The sequence below is a fragment of the Tyto alba genome, unplaced genomic scaffold, assembly GCF_018691265.1.
Source record: "Tyto alba isolate M040663 unplaced genomic scaffold, T.alba_DEE_v4.0 Super-Scaffold_6, whole genome shotgun sequence".
NCBI classification, from domain to species: Eukaryota; Metazoa; Chordata; class Aves; order Strigiformes; family Tytonidae; genus Tyto; species Tyto alba.
In genome coordinates this window covers 26,057,458-26,077,683 of record NW_024881327.1, presented here as the reverse complement: position 1 = coordinate 26,077,683, position 20,226 = coordinate 26,057,458, and the positions used below count along the sequence as shown (strand labels likewise).

General features: G+C 40.8%; 1 protein-coding gene across 3 annotated transcripts in view; it reads right to left on the bottom strand.

The window, feature by feature from the left end:
• The window catches only part of LNX1 (ligand of numb-protein X 1), a 158,226-nt gene that overhangs the window by 108,194 nt on the left and 29,806 nt on the right, over positions 1 to 20,226 (bottom strand). For 2 of the 3 annotated variants that reach the window (XM_032998983.2, XM_032998986.2), the window contains exon 2: positions 3,545 to 3,664. The exons of the other annotated variant lie outside the window; for it this stretch is intronic. The gene's annotated coding sequence lies outside the window, so the exon portion shown is untranslated. The remainder of the gene's footprint in view (positions 1 to 3,544; positions 3,665 to 20,226) is intronic. 3 annotated transcript variants of the gene reach the window in all.

Genomic DNA, 20,226 nt, shown 5'->3' with positions numbered 1-20,226 from the left:
GAAGTGGCCTCTAGATGTTGTCTGGTTCAACCCTCCTGCCCAAGCAAGGTCATCTAGGGCTGGTCGCCCAGGACCATGTCCAGATGGCTTTTGAATATCTCCAAGAATGGAGACTACAACCTCTCTGGGCAACCTGTACCAGTGTTCAGTCACCCTTTCCTTAAAAAAGAAAATTGTTTCCTGATATTCAGGAACATGCTGATGAGGTTTGAGACCTGGAAATGACAGCACTAAGAGCAACTTACCATAATGAATTTCCCTGAATTTCAGAGCTAGTCTTGAACATTTGCCAGTTGCCTAGAAAACACCAGTGTGACAACAACATGAAGTACAGGCGGGGGCAATTCTTTGACTGTATCTGCAATAAACATATACTACCTATCACAAGAGCATATGAATGAGTACAGCTATTATACCCATACTCCAAATATGCATCAATATACACATGTTCTCTTATCATATATACACACACATTTTACATAGAATTTTGTGTATATGGAATATATGCATGTCAACATCTATCTTCCCCCCACCTTTCTCAACCACATTGAAAACAAAAGCAGTTCCGTTCACCAAAGCAAGAAACCTCTTTTAGAGGAAATGGAGCAGACTTAGCAGTCTGGCTCTCAGGCACCTTTATAAAATTAAACACAAGCTACACTAAAAATCTAATTGTTACAAGAAAGAGGAATATTTGCAATTAAGCAAGGGATTACACTGGTGCAATAAAAGAGATCAAATCAAACCCTAAGCTTTATATCAAAGTGCGTCTGATGTATTCATGGCATCCCAGGAAACCTGCAATTACTGTGCATAAAAATAAATTCCAGGTTCCTTGGAAGCCAACTGCTAAAATCATTAAAGCTTCTTGGAATAACAACATATTCCCTTGTGCCATAGCTAGACCTGTCAACATCAGGAGCCCTGAGGAATCTCCCATGTTTGCTGGTTATTGCTCTCATCCTTGGGGTCCTTACATCACGTTGTGATGTTCATCTCTTGGGCCAAGCACAGATGGCTGTAACTTCCTCTGGAGCCTACGAGGACTGTTTCTCAAACGACCCCACAGCTGCAGAGGGGCAAATCAGTTGTTGTACTATGTGAGATGGCTACCTTGGACATCCAGAGCTCTCCACAACACATGGTCATCCCTCCATGCCTCCTCCTCCTCCCCTTGAGACATGTCCATTTCTTCTCTTCCTTAACGCACACTCTTACCTCTTCTAAAGCATACTTTGCCCTTATTTATTGTCAGTGCACACATAGCCTGCATTACCTTTTTCTCCTCTTCCCTCTCATCCATAGCCACCTGGACACCTCCCCTATGGAAGAGCAGCTCTGTTCAAAGGGAAAGTATCAGGACCAGCAAACTACTCTCATGTTGCAGAACATACTTACAATTTGGGCAGAGATGCCCAAGACAAGAACTGAATAATGAGACAATTTACAAATTTACAGAAGCAAGGCACCTGCAAGTTCTATGTCAGCACAATATGCTACTGCTAGGCTTGACCTAACATCTATACATGTACTTGCAGAACTATTTCATCATATTTGGATGACTGAATTACTATTTCATTGCAATGGGATGTTTGTCTTTCAGACATCAAGAAATCTGTACAAAATATTAATTGCTGTAATCAATATTTTAATTACTTGAATTAATGATGTTTAAATTAAAGCATATTTTAATTAACATAAATATTCGTTTTAATCAAGAAAAAAGATATCTTAGTATTTTCAAATGTTTTCTTATTTTATGGCATTTTCAGAAATACGGACAGCTCTGAGAAGATGATGTTAAGAAATTGAAAGACAAAGGAAAGCACTTAATTGTTTTAGTTATACTTAAATTTTCCTAGAATAGCTTGAACAGGGATCTAACTTTTTGGTTTTCAACAAGACTAAACATTTATTTGTAAATCCTTTTCCAACCTCTGTAACTGGATCTATACCACTGTCACTAGAAATGTTATAGTTGTTAATAAATGATCAAGCATATTGGGGCAGTACATTGCTTTTGGGTGATGACAATCCCTGTATTTTTCCTTTTCCTCCAGTCAGATCTCTTTTAGGTAAAAAAAAGATTCATAACAATCCTTTCCACAGACTTCATGATTATTAAACTAGTACTAAGCAGATGAGGCCACAGTGGTGATGTATTACTCTCCTGAAGTCCTGAAGTCCAGAACACGGATGAAGTTACAGAAGAATGGGGATTCCTCCTTTATAAATGCTATTCAGGTTAGCTTGGATCCATGGCTAAATTAGAGCTTAAAAGACAGTTCCTATCTTCACAGTGAGCTAATCCAGGTAAAGCCATGTGAATCTTGATTCCTGAGCAGATTTGAAACAATGACTTGGGAACCATCTAAGTCACTAAGAGGCAAAAAGTTTTCATCTCCATATATTTTTGCTTTTGAAAGCAGATTTCCTTCCGGATCAGCTGGTTCTAGAGATTGAAAAAGGGCATCCTGCTTCCAACTTTGCCTGTCCATACTAGAACAACATCCCCAGAATGCGAAGGTCTTAGAAATGAAGGTCCCACTCTGATGATTCGAAGTCTAGCAGCAGTGTCTGAGCAAATTTGACACATAATCCATTTGAGAGAATTTGGTTTCAGATGCAGAAAGACAAACACATTACTGACTGACCTCTTCAATTATTTTTTTGCTTGTAAGCAGTGAAGATAAAACCAGTATTTTTATCCACCTCTTGGGTTATATTACTGTAACTTTACAAATCAAGTGGTGACATAAATGTAAAGCAAAAAAGAACTAGAAATTATGCGCAATTTGAGAATTTACAGTTCTTTAATTTTGCTGTTAGGATGGCATATTTTCCTGAGAGCTTCACAGTCTAGGCCATTAGATTATATGTAAAATTAAACCTGTATTTTGTTTGTATCGACATAAAATATATTGACCCTAAGGAACAACAGTACAAGAACAATATGTAAATCTATGGTAAGAAAAAGAATAGAAAGAGAAGCAAAGTCTTTCTTTGCAAATAAGAAATTTGTTACATGGAAAGTATATGACTTTCCCAAAAACACAGAAAGCTGGTAGCACACAGGATCTTCAAGCCAACCATTGGAGTCTTTAACTAATAATCCCTCAACCACCACTGCATCTAAGCCTCTTTTCTCTTTTTGGCTGATTATTTGTTGCTGTGTGTCTTTGTGTGCCTGCACACATATATATGGACTAATACTGTGTCAGCTCTCGGTATCAGCTTTGAAGAGGAACATGTCTCCATTTAGGGATAGTTTCACATTTTAAACCAAGTGTGTCTTTACTGTTTGTAGACACAAAGCAAACTAGGCAGCCAGGGAAGCAGGTTGTACGTCTTTTAGAAAGATACATGCTACATACTGTCAGCCCCTACTATACCATATTGAACCAGAAAGCCTAGGCACGCACCTTCCTTCAAAGGCAGATATTAAATGCTTTACTTATTTCTTCCAGGGCTGGTATTAGACATGCACAGGCAAAGCAGCATTGAGTTGTTTGCACACCCAGAAGAAGAACTACATTGCTCTCACCTGCGTGACTTGGCTCGGTTCCGCTTGTCCAGGCAATTCAGGAGAGAGCGGCTTCTTCCCGCTCACTTCTAGAAATCTCTACCCAAAATTTTCAAAACATACAAAGAACTAACATCCAACCTGCAAAAACAGAAGCAAAAGGAAACCATTGCCATTGAGGCTTAGGAGGATCTACAGTTGCAGCTGGCAGAGACTTTTGTTAATGGGAAACAGCATAGGGAACTGATTTAACAAGTAAATTACGTTTTTTCTACACCTTGTATATATATGCAAGTCTCTTACCCTCGGGCATGCTGTCAATGAATGCAACTGCAGCTCTGTCATGACAGCCCCGCATTCAATAGCACCTTTGTCATGGGAAAAATGTCAGGGTTTTCAGGCAAACTGTAATAGCAGGTCATTGTTTACAAGCCCCGAGTCTAATTATTGGCAAAACAGCATCTGAAGATTTAGCTTTAGTTTGCACTACGCTTGTTCTCTGACCATTAGCAAGTAGCTAAATAGAATTAATTGGCTACTTGCAAAGTCATTTCAATAACTTTTGCGACAAAGCCCGGTGAGTTCTTGCACATACAGGGTAAATGGCACACACAGCCCAGCCTGCCAGCAGTGAAGTGTGCAACACGCAGCTTCGGTGACCGAGCTATTTCAGTCAGCTCCTCAGAGCAGTGACCCCTCTTGTCTATGCAGAACTACATATCAGAAATCCTTTTCTATATACATCTTAATTGCTTTATATTTAAGGCTTGAACTGTTGAGAGAAATTGCAACAGAATAAGCAAGGTGGAGGAAGGCTGGGGAGAAAGGAGGTGAATTTTGCTGATAACTACAGACTGGTATTTTTTTTCCCCACAAAAATTATGCATTTATCTTTGAAGGGAATCATGATTCAGCAACACAGCTATGCCCTCTGAGACTGCCTTTTTAAAAACATGCCTAGTCTAAAGACAGCATTTCGTACATGCTTCTTTGTCAGGAGAGAATTTAAACTCTGTGATTCCTTTGTAGTTAACAGCTGCATTAAACAATTCAACTAGTGCCATAAATTATACAATTAGCAATCTATTGTGCTTCAGCCAGCCCTAAATTATGTGCCAATTTGTAGCTTGATTGAGTAGTTTGCATAATTAACACAGCACAAGTTCCAAATCTTATCTTTGCTCATAAAATTGCAACAATCTGCAGACCAAGAATTACTTAATGAAGATCATGAACTTTTCAAATGCATTTATTAAACTGGTAACAGAAAATTCACAAAAAATTGTCAAGAAAAAAAATCAGAGAAAAAAAAAAACAAAACCAAAAAAACCCAAACGAATAAGCAAGGTACTCCTGTAAATGTTCATATAATTCTAATAATAATAACATAGAAAAATAAAAGACATGGCATATTCAAGCACTTGTGAACAGCGTTATTCTATGATTGCCCATGGAGGCAAGTTGCAGCTTGTAATAACTGAGTCAAAATGGGTAATCAGAGTTATGGCATATTGTCAATTAAAAATAAGAAAAGAAAGCTATACTTTATCATGGGATTATACATGATTTTTTTTCAGAACTAGTATAGGCTAGGATTTTGATAATGTAGCTTTGTCATGTTACAGTTGGTATTGGTACATTAAAAGTAGTGTACTAGGGAAAAATTACCCTAACTGTACCTGTAACAGGTTCTAAAGTAGCCATCATCACTCAGAAAAGAGATGTTGGGATCACTGGGGAAATGTCAACACAGTGCATTGGAAAGACTACATGAAACATGAGAAAATATTTAAAGAAGAAAATGTTCATCTGTGGATATATCCAGTTTTTTTAATTTTTTCTTTTTCCTGAAGGCAATAGTAGAACTACAAGAGACACCAAGACATCATAGGAGACGCAGTGAAGGTCTATTAAATAATGAAAGACAGACAAAACAAACAGAGGATGATTTTCTTGACACAGAAAAAATAGGTAGCAATCAATCAAGTTATTAAGCAGCAGTCTTAAAGCCAGCACAAGGAAATACATTTCCAACCTCTACAAAAGATCCAAAGCACATCTTGATCAAAAAAATAAATTGATCAGAGCCACAGACCATTAGTCTCCTATATATCTTAAGCATAATAGCTTATATTCAACTTGTGGCTAAGGATTTCCAAACCTGGAAAGGTTTCTGAAGGTGCCTTCAAGCACTCTATGCACCACTTCTTTTATCCCTTCCAATGGCTTTTCTTACCACTCATTTCTGAATATAAGGTACCTGGCTACATGGACCATTATGAAGAGCTCTTGTGCAGTGACTAGCCCTGGTGTAGTGTTGTGGTTTGAGCCCGGTTGGCAGCCAAACACCACACAGTCACTCACTCTTCCCTTCTCCTCCAGCAATGAGAAGGGACAAATGACCCAGGCTTGGGATACGAGATAGGATCAGGAGGGACAGATCACCCATTATGGTCACAGGAAAAAAGTAGACTCGTTAGGGGAAGGAAAAAAGAACATACATTTATTACAGACACTAACAACACTTAACAGAGTAGGACAGTGAGAAGCATTGCCACATCTTGAGAACACCTTCCCCCCACCCCTCCCTTCTTCCCGGGCTCAGCTCTGCTCCCGATATCTCTACCTCCTCCCCCAGTGGGGCAGGGGCAGGGAATGGGGGGTGCAGTCAGTGCTGCCACTTCTTCCATCTTCGGTGAGGGGAGTTTCTGGAACTTGTTCCCCCTGCTCCATCGTGGTCCCCCTCTCACAGGAGACAGTCCTTCACAAACTTTCTCCGACATGAGTCCCTCCCACAGGCCGCAACGTTGCCCACACTGCTCCGTCATGGGTCACCAACTTTCTCCAACTGGAGTCCCTCCCACAGGCTTCAGCCCTTCCCAAGCTGCAATCCTCCCAGAGCCGAACTACAACAGTGAGGTCTACCTTTTCCCACAAGACCCCGGCCTCCTTCGGGCACAGCAGCTTGATCATCCAGGTGAAAAACACAGGCCATAAATCAGTGTCTGCTCCACCACAGATCTTCATGGGTGGCAGGGGGGGGCCGCCCTGCCGTCTCACCACAGGATGCAGGGGGGTCTCTGCTCTGGCACACCTCCCCCCTCCTTTCTTCCTCCGTTCCTCCACTGACCTTGGTGTTCATGCAGCTGCAGCAACTCCTCCTCACAAGTCCCACTGCCCGTCACCACGTCCCTTCTTAAATACGTTATTGCAGAGGCGCAGCCAATTGTCTCAGTTTTCGAGCAGAGGTGAAGCTGACTTGAAGCTGGGGGAGCTTTGAGAAGCTTCTCACAGGGAGCCACCCCTATAGCTCCCTTCCCTGCTACCAAAAAACCTCACCTCTCACTCAAACCCAGGACATGTAGAGACTGGATAAATAATGCCTTTAGGTCTTAGAAGGAGAACTTTCCCTGGTTTAGAGAAGGAAAAGAAGCCAAGTTAATGTAATGACCTTGGAGCTGCATCTCCAGTAGAGCGCTTCTTCACATAACAATACTGGTGAAAGAATTTTATAGGCTAGACTTAGTATATGTTTCAATGGTCGTGGCAATGTGAGGAAACTACCAATTAATATGTGCTGGCACGAAGACGTTCAGAGGCCTACAAGCCTATCCTTGGTTTAATAGTGAGTTCACCCAAAATAAGAACAGAAACAGCATCATGTATTTCTAATTGGTCACAACCAACATTTCATATGTGGAACTCGACATTCCAAAACTATTTGATCAGACTTTAAAAAGAGCTTGAGCTAAAATAAAAATCCATTGAGTCCATTTGTTCTGCAGAAAAAGGCCGTAAATTATCGGAATTAATGTTGCCATTGTGAGTTCTTTACTGAAATGCCTTAAATAAGTAAGCCACTAAACTAGTTTCCAAAACCATAGATGATGTCACACAGGAATCAAAACTGAAAAGTTCTGTGACCAAAATGTGGCTCATATATTGTCACAACAGCCTGGTGTTGTCTGTGGACTCCCAGTGCAACTGCAGGTTTGCACATGTGTACGTGAGAAAAGTGACAGCTTGAGCTTGCACATGTGTGCCTTGTTCTCCAGGCAATCTACATCAAAGCAGGTGACTTGTGGTGAACTTTTTGAGATTAATTGAAAAGAAAGTGAGCCTCTTTCAAGACTTTTTATGAAGTCCTTCATTTAAAATATCTTATTTGGTTATTTACTTAAAGAGCTTTTAAGATGATACTGCCTTATCTGAAAGAGCTTGTAATGAAAGGAAGAAAACTCAGTCCTTTCAACTAACTCCTTCCATCAACTGCAAACAGATTCCAGCTTATCTATTCAATGGGTTCCACGTTTGGGTGGTTTTAAAAAACAGACCCAGCACCAAAATACAAAAATCAATGCACCAATTTAAAAATATTTCAGAAGCAAGGTAAGCGACCCCTGAGTGCTAAATATTCATACACCATACGGTGTGGTGGTTTAAGCTTGCACAGAGCATTTGCATAGCATCTGTTAATCTCAGGAGTGCAATATCAAGGCAAAGCTGTCTGAGTGCTGCCAGGTACAGAAAGGCAGCAGCCGGAGGTCTTGTTCATAGGAATACCCATCAGCATGTTCCTTTGTGCCCTGGTTTCCTTCTTTCAGCCTTCTTATTTCTACAAGTTTTTGCATCTGGTGGGCTAGCAGAAAGCAAATACCATTGCAAACCTTTGTGCACACAATCACTGCACCAGTAGTGCTTAAGGATGCAGTATAACAGGACCTGGGCTCTTAAGGAAAAGGGAAGCTCTAGTTGCTTTCAGATAAATGAGAGTAGAGATATATTCAGATAATTATATGCCATTTTTTTTATGCTGACCTTTCTTTTTCAAATATTTTATTTCTAAAAACAAATCTTCCCTCCTCCCTCCTTACACAAGAAGGAAAGAACTGACAATACAGTTTAAATAAAGAAAAGGAGAAAAACGCAGTAATGTCATTTAATTTAAGGTGAGTAGAAGGAATAGCCCATGCTCCAAGCATCACAGAAGATTACACCGCCACATGCACCAGAGAGAAATTATAAGTACAGTAATGGAGGTGGAATTGTGTACATGCCAGTGCCTTCTACAGATGTCACTTAAACATCCCTTTTTCCAGTGTGATTTTCTGACTTGGCCTAGCCCTTGCCCAGGGCTTTTTCCCTGAGGTCCATGGGTTTCAGCCACCTACTGCACTGCACTGAGCCCAAGAGAAGCAAGGATACTTCACTGTTTGGACCATGCCGGTGTAGTTCATTTCCTGACCTCTTTGGGAATACAGCTATTCCCACCAGCCTTGAACAAGACTGTTTCTGCTTTCAGTACATGACTGTGAAAAGCAAAACTTCTGTATCTTGGGGAATGACCACATTTATATGCAGGAGATCTTGTCTGGTGGCTAGAATTACCAGCCTATGCAAAGTAAATTTTGAGCATGAATTACTTACAATGAGCACCAGAAAACCCCCATAGCAAGCAGCAGAATGACTGTGCCATTGAGACCAATGGGTACTGTTTATTCCTAAACTGGTTTCCTTTTTCTGACTCCAGGCTGGAATTTCGTCCAGGATTTTGTCCTGTCCAGCAGGGTGTACTGCTCCTGCTGACGGTGTAGAAGCCCATGCATAGAAAAACAGTTGCACCAAGCCAAAAAGAGGCAGCAGTTCTCCAGATCTTGCTTACATAGATTTTGCTTGTATTTTTTCCAAATTACCACTTTAAAGGATGCACATTTTTCTTCTTTGCTAGAAAGGACAGGATGAGGTGGAAACTCAGTCTGAGGACTCTACCACAAACCAATTGATGGGAGTTTCCTGCCTCCTTGGTTTAGCTCATGGAATAACAACCTCTACAGCCACCACCTCATCCCTTCCAAAAAGCCTCAGAGTAGGCTTGCCACACATCCCAAATAGTGATTTTTCATGTTTTCTACTTTTCTTTTTTGAAAGCTAATCATCTGCCCACTCCACTCCAGGATGTCATGCCTACATACCCTCCAGCCATTCAGCAGAGACCTCAGAGCCTCAGAACTGCTCTACAGCACTCTGCTGGGACTCTCCGTGCTACTACAATCCAACTGGGATGGGTTTCAAAGAAAGACAGGATAGGACCAAAAAAAAAATCTTCTAGAAGCCATCAAAATTATCAGGCCCTGTAAAGAAAGTGTCCTATAAAGAGGAGCACCCATTTCCTTTATAAGAAAGTTAGGGGGAGATTTCTGAAGGGACTGAGAAGCCTGATGGTATAAGTAAATGCCAAGCTGGGTTGCTTCTGTCCTCAACTTTTGGTATCTTCATGCATCTAAAAATGTGGCCTTCTGTCAGCTCACAGAGCTACAAAGCAGGAATGAAAATCAAGCTCTTGATGTGACAAGGTGACCAGAGGCGGCTGCCACCAACTTGCAAGTTTGGCCCTTCCGTTATTTTTAGTTAATACTTCATGGTTGATTGATATAAACTCATAAATAAATCAGTAGGCTTTCCTAGCAGAGGGCTGTTAGGAGCAGGCTGCCTTGCTTTTGGGGCCATGTGAGCAGCGATGCTGCTGCTCTTGCACTGCTCTGGGTACCACCACTGCTGCAGTTGTGGCTGGCTCCATCCTCACCATGCCTGGCTGGTGGGAGCTCCTCTGCCAGGGTGGCCGGGAGCCAGGCAGAGCCAGTGCCACGGTGTCACAAGGGCTGTGCCACAGCTCTGGACTCACCAGGAACCTGCCCACGGGCTCCTGAGAGGCGGCACAGAGGAGAGGAACATGTTTTATTAGACATGTAGGCTTAAGCTAAGATTAAATTACCTATGTGTTCTCTAAACAGATGATTAATTTAGCTTAGCTACCCCAACCATGTGGGCAAATCCCAAACAGAGCGTCGTACGGCACGGTGCTGTCCTGCCACTTGCGGTCTGTTGCAGCTAAAGCGATGTTTGCTTTTGCAATTTGTCTTGCATGTGATTTCTTCTGTGAGTTAACCAAGGCTGAACCAATACAATTTTTTTAATAGTTCAAGGATTATTTACATAACCAAAGGAAAATAAATCTCAAAAGGAGGAATCCCATTGCGAAGGGTAAAATCTCTAACTTGTTCACAGCAGTGAAATCCATGGAGCTAAGCCAGTGTAGAACAGCTGAGTATTTGTCCCTTCATGTTTAATGATGGAGGTAAAGGCCTGGTCCAGAGCTTTATGATACAGAAACACTTTGTAATGCAAAACAGACCAACTCTATACAAAAGTTCCCAACATTGTTCTTATTTCCATAGCAGACGTTAGAAGAGAGCAGCACAATAATGTGACTTGAAAAACCTTTATTAGAATCAGAACAAGAAAAAACAAACAGAAAACAACCATTAATGTCCAGGGTAATTTTCAAATCCTCTTTAGCAATTTCCTCTCCCCTCATTTTTGCAAATGTGGGAACAGCTAACCACTCAGGAAGAACACTTTGTAAATTTGGAAACCTGAAGAATTCCCCTGTTAGACTCATCCCACATTAAAACAAAGATTTTTTTTTATTTTATTTTTTTTTATCTAATGAAGGATAAACATAATATTTTGTCTGGTGAAACACGAAACAGGCTTTTCTCCCCCCTGCCTTTAGTCAGCTGAGATTTTAAATAGCTCTTAAAAAGTGTCATGTAACAACCAGGCTAGTAGCACTGCCGTAAAAAACTAAGGAAAATCTTTCTGACTTTTCACACAAAGCACACCAAGAGAAGAAATCCAGCCCACCAGAGATCAGATCTTACACCTCCTCTGCAGGGTGAAAGGACTTTGTTACAGATACAGGAAGTCATTACAGTGGTGATCTTGTCAGCCAGAGTAAGACTAACCAGAAATGTCTTCTCCCTTCCAGCCAGCAAGACTCCCTGGCCAGCCAGGAGACTTTGCATGGCTCACAGAGTGAGCCCTGCTGCCCTCTGCCCTGCTGGGAAAGAATGTCTGTGAAACTTGGAGGCGGTTTGGTCAGAAAGTTGTGACTCAGCTCCATTTCTCAGCTTTCCTTGCAGCTCAAATAACTCCCTCCCACCTTCTCCAGCTCCCTCCGGTACTCACCTCCAGACCCCTGACACTGGGTCTGTCTGGTCAGATTTATTTTGTGTGTGTGTGTCAAAACCCATCTACTTTTTGATGGACACACACACCATCACCATATTTTCAAGGGAAAAAGGAAGCTCGGGTTCAAAGAGCCCAGCTGTGACCGTGAACTGACACATCTTCCCTACAGTAAGTGCAGCAAGTACACAGAGATACTGTGTGCTCTCCAGGTATTTTTAGAGATGCCAAGGAAAGCAGAAGGGACCAGCAACTCCCACCTAGAAGAAGGGATTTGGTGGCTCAGACAGCAGGTGTCTTAGAAGATTTTGGTCCAAAAATAATTGTGGGTAAAGATGCAACAAAGTTCCTGCCATGCTCACATGCACCTATCCATATTGTTATCTGCACCTGAGAATCTGTTTTGAGCCTTCAGAAGTAAGTCTCTGAAAGGCTTAGAAAATACAGAGCTTCTCAAAACCAAGACATCTTGCCTATCATAGTGTTAAAAAGGGCTTTTTGGGGTGAAGTATGATTTAAGTTGAACATGTTAGGATGTGTTGGGATGATTAAGGCAAGAGAAAAGCACAGGAAGAAAAAGAAATTTTAAAATGACTGAAACAAATTAGAAAAAAAAAAAAAAAGAAAAGAAAAAAATTAAAAAGCATCTCTCTCTAAATTACACAAAATGTTTCCCCCTAGGAACAGCATGGAATAACTTCATGTTCAGGTGTCTGAACATCTTTTTAATAATGTTGCATCTGGACGAAAAGATCAATGAAATCCATGGGCAACGGAATCACAAAAGCTGGCATTTTCACACTGTCCTGTATCCACACACATACTAGTTTGCTCTTACCTGTACAGATGCTGTATGTTTGGAAGTTAAAAAAAAACAGACCCATGATCTGGATGTAGATCAAACGTCTTTACTACATGCAAACCCAAGCACTCTATCCCTATTAAAATTCAGCAGGGGTGATATATCAAAAATCTTGCAGACTGCTGTGAAAATTTACCTTCAGGGAAGCTGACCTCTTTTACAACCACAAGGAAGATTTTTCACAAAAATCTCACTTTAATGTTATTAATACAACTGAAAATCTTCCCATGTTCCCATGAGATGACTGTATTGCACGTTATCCTGGAGACAAAGATTGCAGGACAGACTTGACAAATCCAGATGTTAAAAGTAAGCAGATGATGATTTATCTGCTGGGAGAAATCCAGCAAGTTCTAGACTTGTTTACTAGCCCCAGACTAGAATAGCTCATCAAACTGGAGTACTTAAAACCAGAGTTGAAGCTCAAATATTTAAAATTCTGTTTTGGAAACACTCTGTGTACGCTTTGTATACGCTAAAAGTCTTGGATTGGATTCAAAAGTTGTATTTGAAACTGCCATCTCCTAATTAAAACAGTATATTCCTAAATGCTTTCTTCAAATGATGCCTTAAGCACATTTTGTGGATTGAATTTGTTTAGTGAATGGAGATAGGAAAATTTCCTCACAACTAATTTTCATTTATTTGAATATCCAAACAATTTTACAGTCTCATGTTTCCTTCAACAGTCTGATTAAACTGACATACAAATACTAAGGATTGGGGTACAGTTTATTCAATGTCTTCCAGATTTTTGGCTGCATTGTTTTATAAACGTTGAGCTGATACTGAATGGAGTTTCAGAGTTTGAATCACTTAATGTTGGTCAAGGCTTTAATAAAAACTTGTGAAGAGAAACAAAAATATTCACAACTTATTTAAAGGTGTTGAAGATTTTTATAACGAATTTCCTTTAAAAATGAATGCCTGAGTTGCCCATAAAAATTGCAGAGTTTCAGAACTTTTAAAGGAAAAACAATCTAGATCTATTCTGAGAGAATCTTCTTGTCTACACAGTGTTACATCCAATGGCTTTCACTGAACTTAAGCTTGTTAAGAATATTCTCCAGATAACGGAAATGCAGTTCAAAATAAAATTAAATGCAGTTATATGTTCCTAAGGTCTACATGCAATGTTTCTGAGGACAACAATGAACATCTGGCACCACATATATAGGACCTCAGGCAAGTCACCACTTTTTTCCCTGTTGCAGAATTACTGAAGATCAGTGGATTATGGAAGCTGATCAGATTTCTTCCAAAAGTTAATTCCATTGTCCCCGGTGCTACCTTGTAAGCAGCTTATGAATGACATAATTGTTATCTCTCATATATGATCCAATGTCTTTTGTTCACTTCTCTTACTTTGCAGGGTGTTTATGTCTTCCACTGAAAAGAGGTACCATGGCATTTTACATCAGTAGAAGTAAATAAAATTAATGATCTGCTAAGACTAAGATGACTAAGAGCTTGTTACGGTGCTGAGAAGACCAAGGGGGTCACACAGGGTGATCTGTAAAACTCCATACATTATACCAGAGACAGTGTGTCCAGAGCCAAGGAATGGCCATGTTGTCAGAAACAGGAAACAGAGCCCCTGTCTGCAGAATTGGGTAGGCACTAGGTTGGTAATCACCAAAGACTAGTTGGGGTTCATGACAGATAAGCAACATTTAAATTTCAAAGCTGCAGCAAGAAAAGCTGGAAGGTTTTGAAGAAAGGAGAAAGTAAGGGTGGGACTAAGGTACTGTGAAGACCAATAATAGACTTCTACATACAATTCGCTACTCATGCTTTATGTGCTGAAAAATCTGGGGAGGGTAAAAGACAAAGATGAGACGACACAGAGGACTTGAGGGCAGAAGAAAACGTCATTTACTGAAAAACTTCATGAGTGAAGACCAATTCATTTTATAAAAAATAAAATATTTCATGAACAGCAGAATTCCTGATGCCTGCATTCATATCAATTTTTGGTGGAAAGGGAGAGAAACAAAACTGAAGGAAAACTCTCCCTAATCTTGATGTCTCTTATGATGCCTCTACTAGATGTGAGATGATACATGCTGCAGGTAGCCTGTAAATACATTTACACTGACCAGATGGCCCTGTGCTGCCAAACAGGGTGTGCGACAGCTGACCTCTCCTGTCTCTGAGTCTCTCTCCTCTACCCAGGACAATTTTTCGTCAAGCCAGCATGAACATTCTTCTTTGACACTTCTACACTCTTTCAAATTTATTTGAAATCAGCAAAGTATTCCAAATAGGTTAGGTAAGAGAAGCTGATAAACAAAACAAGATCACAAATCTTGCCACTGTAGGAGCTATATGCAAAATAAGGCTGACTTGATGACAGTGTGGTCATGCATGTACCTTCCTTAAGAAAAGGTATTTGGGAGTAGGAGTGCTCTTTAATTTTAAAAAAAAACACAACACCTTTTTAATCTGAAAAGGCTTGCCAAATTCACGGAAGAAAGGTTAACCTTTTCTTAACAAGTGAAGGTAGTAATTTGTCATATGAACAAGTCACTGAAGAGCTGAGTCTATGTTTTGTATGTGTTCAACACCAGATGCTGATCTGAAAAAAAACCATATTTTAGCCAAAGTGGATGAAGTATGATGACCAAACCAAAACAGGGCAGACAGTGGTCCTTCAGGTCTTAAGACCTGTGAATGTTTCCTCAGCGTGGCACAGCAATGCTGGACATCCATTAGTCATAGATGCTATCATGCAATAGGTTGGTATCAGCAAGGACTCCAGGAGCAGTTCTAAAAAGCAGTCTGAATGGACCATCTATGAACATGGGTCTTCAACCAGCAGAGACTGCAAACTCTTCAAAATACTTTTCTTTGCCTTAGCAGCCCAAGTACCACCCTGCTTGGGTTCTTTGTCTAACAAAAGACTATAATCTATCAAACTACACAGGCAAGCCCAGCTCAGAGGATGTCACTGGGAGCGATTGTTATTCCTAGCCATAAATAATGCCTCACACTTTCTATTCAGGAGTGCTACAGCACTTCACAGCTGGCTGCACTGCTCAGCGAGGCAGTGACACAGGTAAGGGCTGCAAAGACTTGACAGAGCAAAGCTCTGCATGTGGCAGCCTGTGCCAGCCGGGGTGCAGAATCACCCTGTGTCCTCAAACAGGGTCCTGCCATAGGAGGAAAGCAGGGAGAGAATGTTTATTCCAGTTAGTATGATCTGGCTGTTTTAGCTAACACTTGCCACCTTTTAAAAAACAGTTATGAGACTGCAAGGTGGTCAAGACCTCATTCTATGTCTTTGTTAGACAAAATTCCTGGTACCAGTGGCCCCCACTGCTTGGGAACACTTCTGCAATTCCAGCGCAGAAGGACAAACATCAACTTCCAAGCCTCCATCTTCTCCACCACATACTTCCTCGAGGATCCAAAAAAGGCCTGACCTTGTTTGGGTCAGGAGCATTTGGTGCAGCAGATACAAACAGAGCTGTAAGTAGAACACTTTCTCTGGGATTGTTCCCCCTCCATGCTGAATCTCAGAGGCTGAGCTTGCTCACTGCTTGCTTAGGCAGGGCTATGGGCTAGGGGTGTCCCACCATTTGCAGAGCAAGGCTGGTGGAACCTCATGCTCCGTAATGACACTATTGCAGTAAAATGCATCTGGCAGGAGGAGATAACTTGCAAAAAACTAGGGTGAGAAGACTTGAGTGTTGGCAACCCTAATGAACAGGATTCCCAAAATGAACTTGAAGGATTTGGCAGAGCTCAGATTACATTTTTAAACAGTTACTGTAAGTGTAAATGTTATTTTATCCACCCCCTTGAACTGTATCATCCTGGCCAGCCACCAGGCAACCACACCCACTCTCTTACTTTTACAGCTGCGGAGGTGGGGTCAAGATTGTCTATGTTCTGTATAGCTCAAAACCTATTATTAAAGTAATTCACTTGCAAATAAATCATTCTTGTTATACAGCTCCAAGTAAAGAAGGAATAAAACAAGAGCTTGTGAGCTTAAACTCATTTACTGAATGCAAATCCTACTCGCTTCCCTGACCACATTTAAATAGTTAATAAGAATTTTGTCACCAAGGTACATTTCCTTATTTCATTCAAATCCGGTGAAGTTGATAATGTAATCATTAAAGAAACACAAAAACAACAACAAAAAAAAAGGCAAACAAAAACCCCAAGATTTATCAGGTGATGTCTCTTCATTAGAAGACAGAAAAGGTCAAAGGATCTTACAGCACTCAAAGGCCTAACACTGAGGCAGAACATGACTGAGAACATTATTTCTTCTTATTTTCAACACTGCTTTTAGCACAAGTGTGTCTGTGTAAACTTGGTCCCAGATGAGTCAGAGCATGCCCCGCTGACTTCAGTGGAGGCAGGATCTCAGCTACTCTGAATGGCTTGAAAGCTGCCAAGCAATTTCTAGGAGGAAACAAGTAGCCTTATTTCCAGAAGCACTTTGCATGATCTGGCTTTAAATACTTAGGGGTCCAGGACCATATTAATTCAGGACCTTGCAACTACGTCAACCTGCTCAAGAGTTGTCTGTTTGCTGGAGTTGTTTTTTTTCTTTTGCTTTGGTTTTCTTTGTTGTTGTTGGTTTGGTTTGGGTTTTGTTTTGTTTTTTTTTGGGGTTGGTTCTGTTTTTTTTTTTTACTCTCCCCATTTCCCTTCTTACAGATTCACGTTCAGAAGCTTCTTCTGGATTTACAGGAATGTCACCAAATCTTTTGAATGAGAGGCCAGAGGCATAACGCATTTTCTTTTAGTCTTTAGGTAAAAATTTAAGGTTTCTTTATTTCTGCAAGTCTGCACATGGTTATGGCTTTTTCCAGTACCTTCTTCCATGTTTATGTAAGATACAGGATATGCATGAGAACTGCAAACAAATGTATTGTTAATCAAACCTGGCCTGCCAGATACATTATATCTTTAAAAAAAAAAAAAAAAAACAAAACCAAAACCAAAACAAAACAAATAAAGGAATAACTTGTTATTAAGCACAGTGTTATTTTATGCCTGCTGCAATATTCACAAATATACATAAAGATTATTCAGCTTTCATGTGATGAATTACAGCCACAAGATGAGCTTTAAAGTGATACCACATCCAGAAAAATATGATGAAACTGAAACAGCCAGAGCGAAGCTTTTGTCTTACATTATGGTAAAAAGAGTTCTGAAAGAAATTTCTACACTGCATATTCGATGATTTAAAATAACCTTTCTTAATGTAGTGTACCTTCTTTGACCCTGTATTTTAGGGCTTCTGATGGTATAGCCACCCGCTTGCCGATGTGGCTATAGACCAGATCTTGACCAATATCCAAGCTGAAATGCTTTTTATTTTTTACTTTTATAAAGATGATGTGCTTGTTTTCACACACAGTTTTATAATAACTACTTAAACAAATCCCACCTGAAAGATCAAATTACATTTACTTAAGTTCTTTATTGTTTACAAAGGGGTAGGTTTCATTATGGATGTTTCTACAGATGCCATGCTTCTTCTCACTATGTGTCCATATGGCCTATAAACTGGAAATAGACTTTTTCTACAGGAAGATTATATTTCTAGTATTTTTTTTTTCATTGCTTTAAACTAACCCTTTAACACAAAAAAAAAAAAATATTTTTATGTATTAATATTGGCTATATCTGGAAGTCATTAAGTTTTCTGAATCATAGAACCATAGAACAGTTTTGGTTGGAAGGACCTTTAAATTTCATCCAGTTCCACCCCCCCTGCCATGGGCAGGGACACCTTCCACCAGCCCAGGTTGCTCAAAGTCCCGTCCAACCTGGCCTTGAACCCTTCCAGGGAGGGGGCAGCCACAGCTGCTCTGGGCGACCTGTGCCACTGTCTTGACACCCTCATAGTAAATAAATTCTTCCTTACATCTAAACTAAATATAACTTTTTTCAGTTTAAAACCATTACCTCTCATCCTATCCCTACACCCCCTGAGGAAGAGTCCCTCCCCACCTTTCCTGTAGCCCCCTTTAAGTACTGGAAGGCCACTACAAAGTCTCCCCAGAGCCTTCTATTCTCCAGGCTGAACAACCCCAACTCTCTCAGCCTGGCCTCAGAAGGGAGGTGCTCCAGCCCCTGATCATCTTCGTGGCCTCCTCTGGACCTGCTTGAGCAGCTCCATGTCCTTCTGATGTTGGAGGCCCCAGAGCTGGACACAGCACTGCAGGTGGGGTCTCACCAGAGAGGAGTAGAGGGAGAGAATCCCCTCCCTTGACCTGCTGGCCACATTTCTCTTGATGCAGCCCAGGATAAAGTTGACTTTCTGGGCTGCAAGAGCACATTTCCGGCTCATAGTCCGTTTTCCATCCAATAATACTCCAAGTCCTTCTCTGCAGGTCTGCTCTCAATCCAATCATTTCCCAGCCTGTATTTGTGCTTGAGAAAGCAAGTACTAATAGAATCCCAAACTAAAATCGAAGAGCACAGAGTAGAAGCAGCAAGCATATTTTTGGATATTACACATTAAGCACCACTGCTTTTTTCCTCCCTATGGCCTACATGACTCAGACCTCGGGTCCTTTAACATCCAGATCCTGGATGTTGTAAAGTGCCTTTCTGCGTGTTTCTACTCAGAAATTCCATAGCATCTTACAGGAGAGGAACAATAAGCCATATGTCATTCAAAGTCTGGACTGTTACAACCAAAGGGTGAACTGAATGAAAAAAATATGAACAATCAGAGCAGATTTGTCAGTAATTCACTGTTTTCCTCCACCTCCCCTTCTCTTTCTCTCCACGGGACCTACCTCAGACATCTACCAAGCACAATTGTGGTAAGAACTTGGGAAGAGACCGTTCCCACCACCAGTTCTCCTGCCACCATTACTCTCACAGCACTTGCCATCCATCATCTGGAAATCACTTCATCCTTCATCAACACGTGTCTAGTTGTTAGAAGCTTGGGAATCTAGCAGTGATGCTCCCTGGCTTTGCCAGGGAATAGCCTCATTTGCTGAGTCTCAGGATAAAATTAGACATTAGTACTAACAGTGTTGATACTCACTGCTGCTCCTCCCTTTTTGGCTCCTCAAATATGCAGAAAGCAAAGTGGCACATTATTTTTCCTCTTCAGAGAGAGATGTGCCAGGCAAAGGACACGTGAGATTTGGGAAAAAAAGGGGAAAAAAAAAAAAAAGTATCAATGGTCTCTTACTCACTCTTCTTCCAACAAACAGCAGCACCAAAACAAAGGCACAAGTGTTCCCACACAATAAAGAGCTCATTGACAGCACTCCTAAAAACAAGCTAGTGCACTCTTGACATTCCCGTCTTATTGAATCTTCATGAAACTGTTATAACTGCATGATTTCAATTTGTCTGTTCCTGTCACGCTCGCTGGCAAATAAAATTGCCATAAGAACTGCAAAGAAAATGCCATGCCAGCTCGGGTAGTCTCCATACACAAGGAGAGGGTACCTAAGGAGGTATTAGAAATAGCGTGGGACATACATAAAGAAGAAATTTTAAGTAAATTATCTATTGCATCTGACTACCAATTTTTGAATAATATTACCTTTATGGTCTTTACAAAAGTCTGAAGCAGTGTCCTACATTTTGGTTACAGGGGCATACACAAAAGCAGCAGGGTCACAAAAAGTCACAAGAGCAGTTATCAGAGAGGACAAACCTTATCCAGGCAGAATTAGAAACAAAACTGAAAAAGTTTTTCAGTGTCGTTACAATTACACACCTTCTTGCAATTTTGACAGTGATATAAATATGCGGCCAAGGGGTGATGCATGTAACTGATTATCTGGTGTGTTAGCAGTTCTACTAAAAAAAA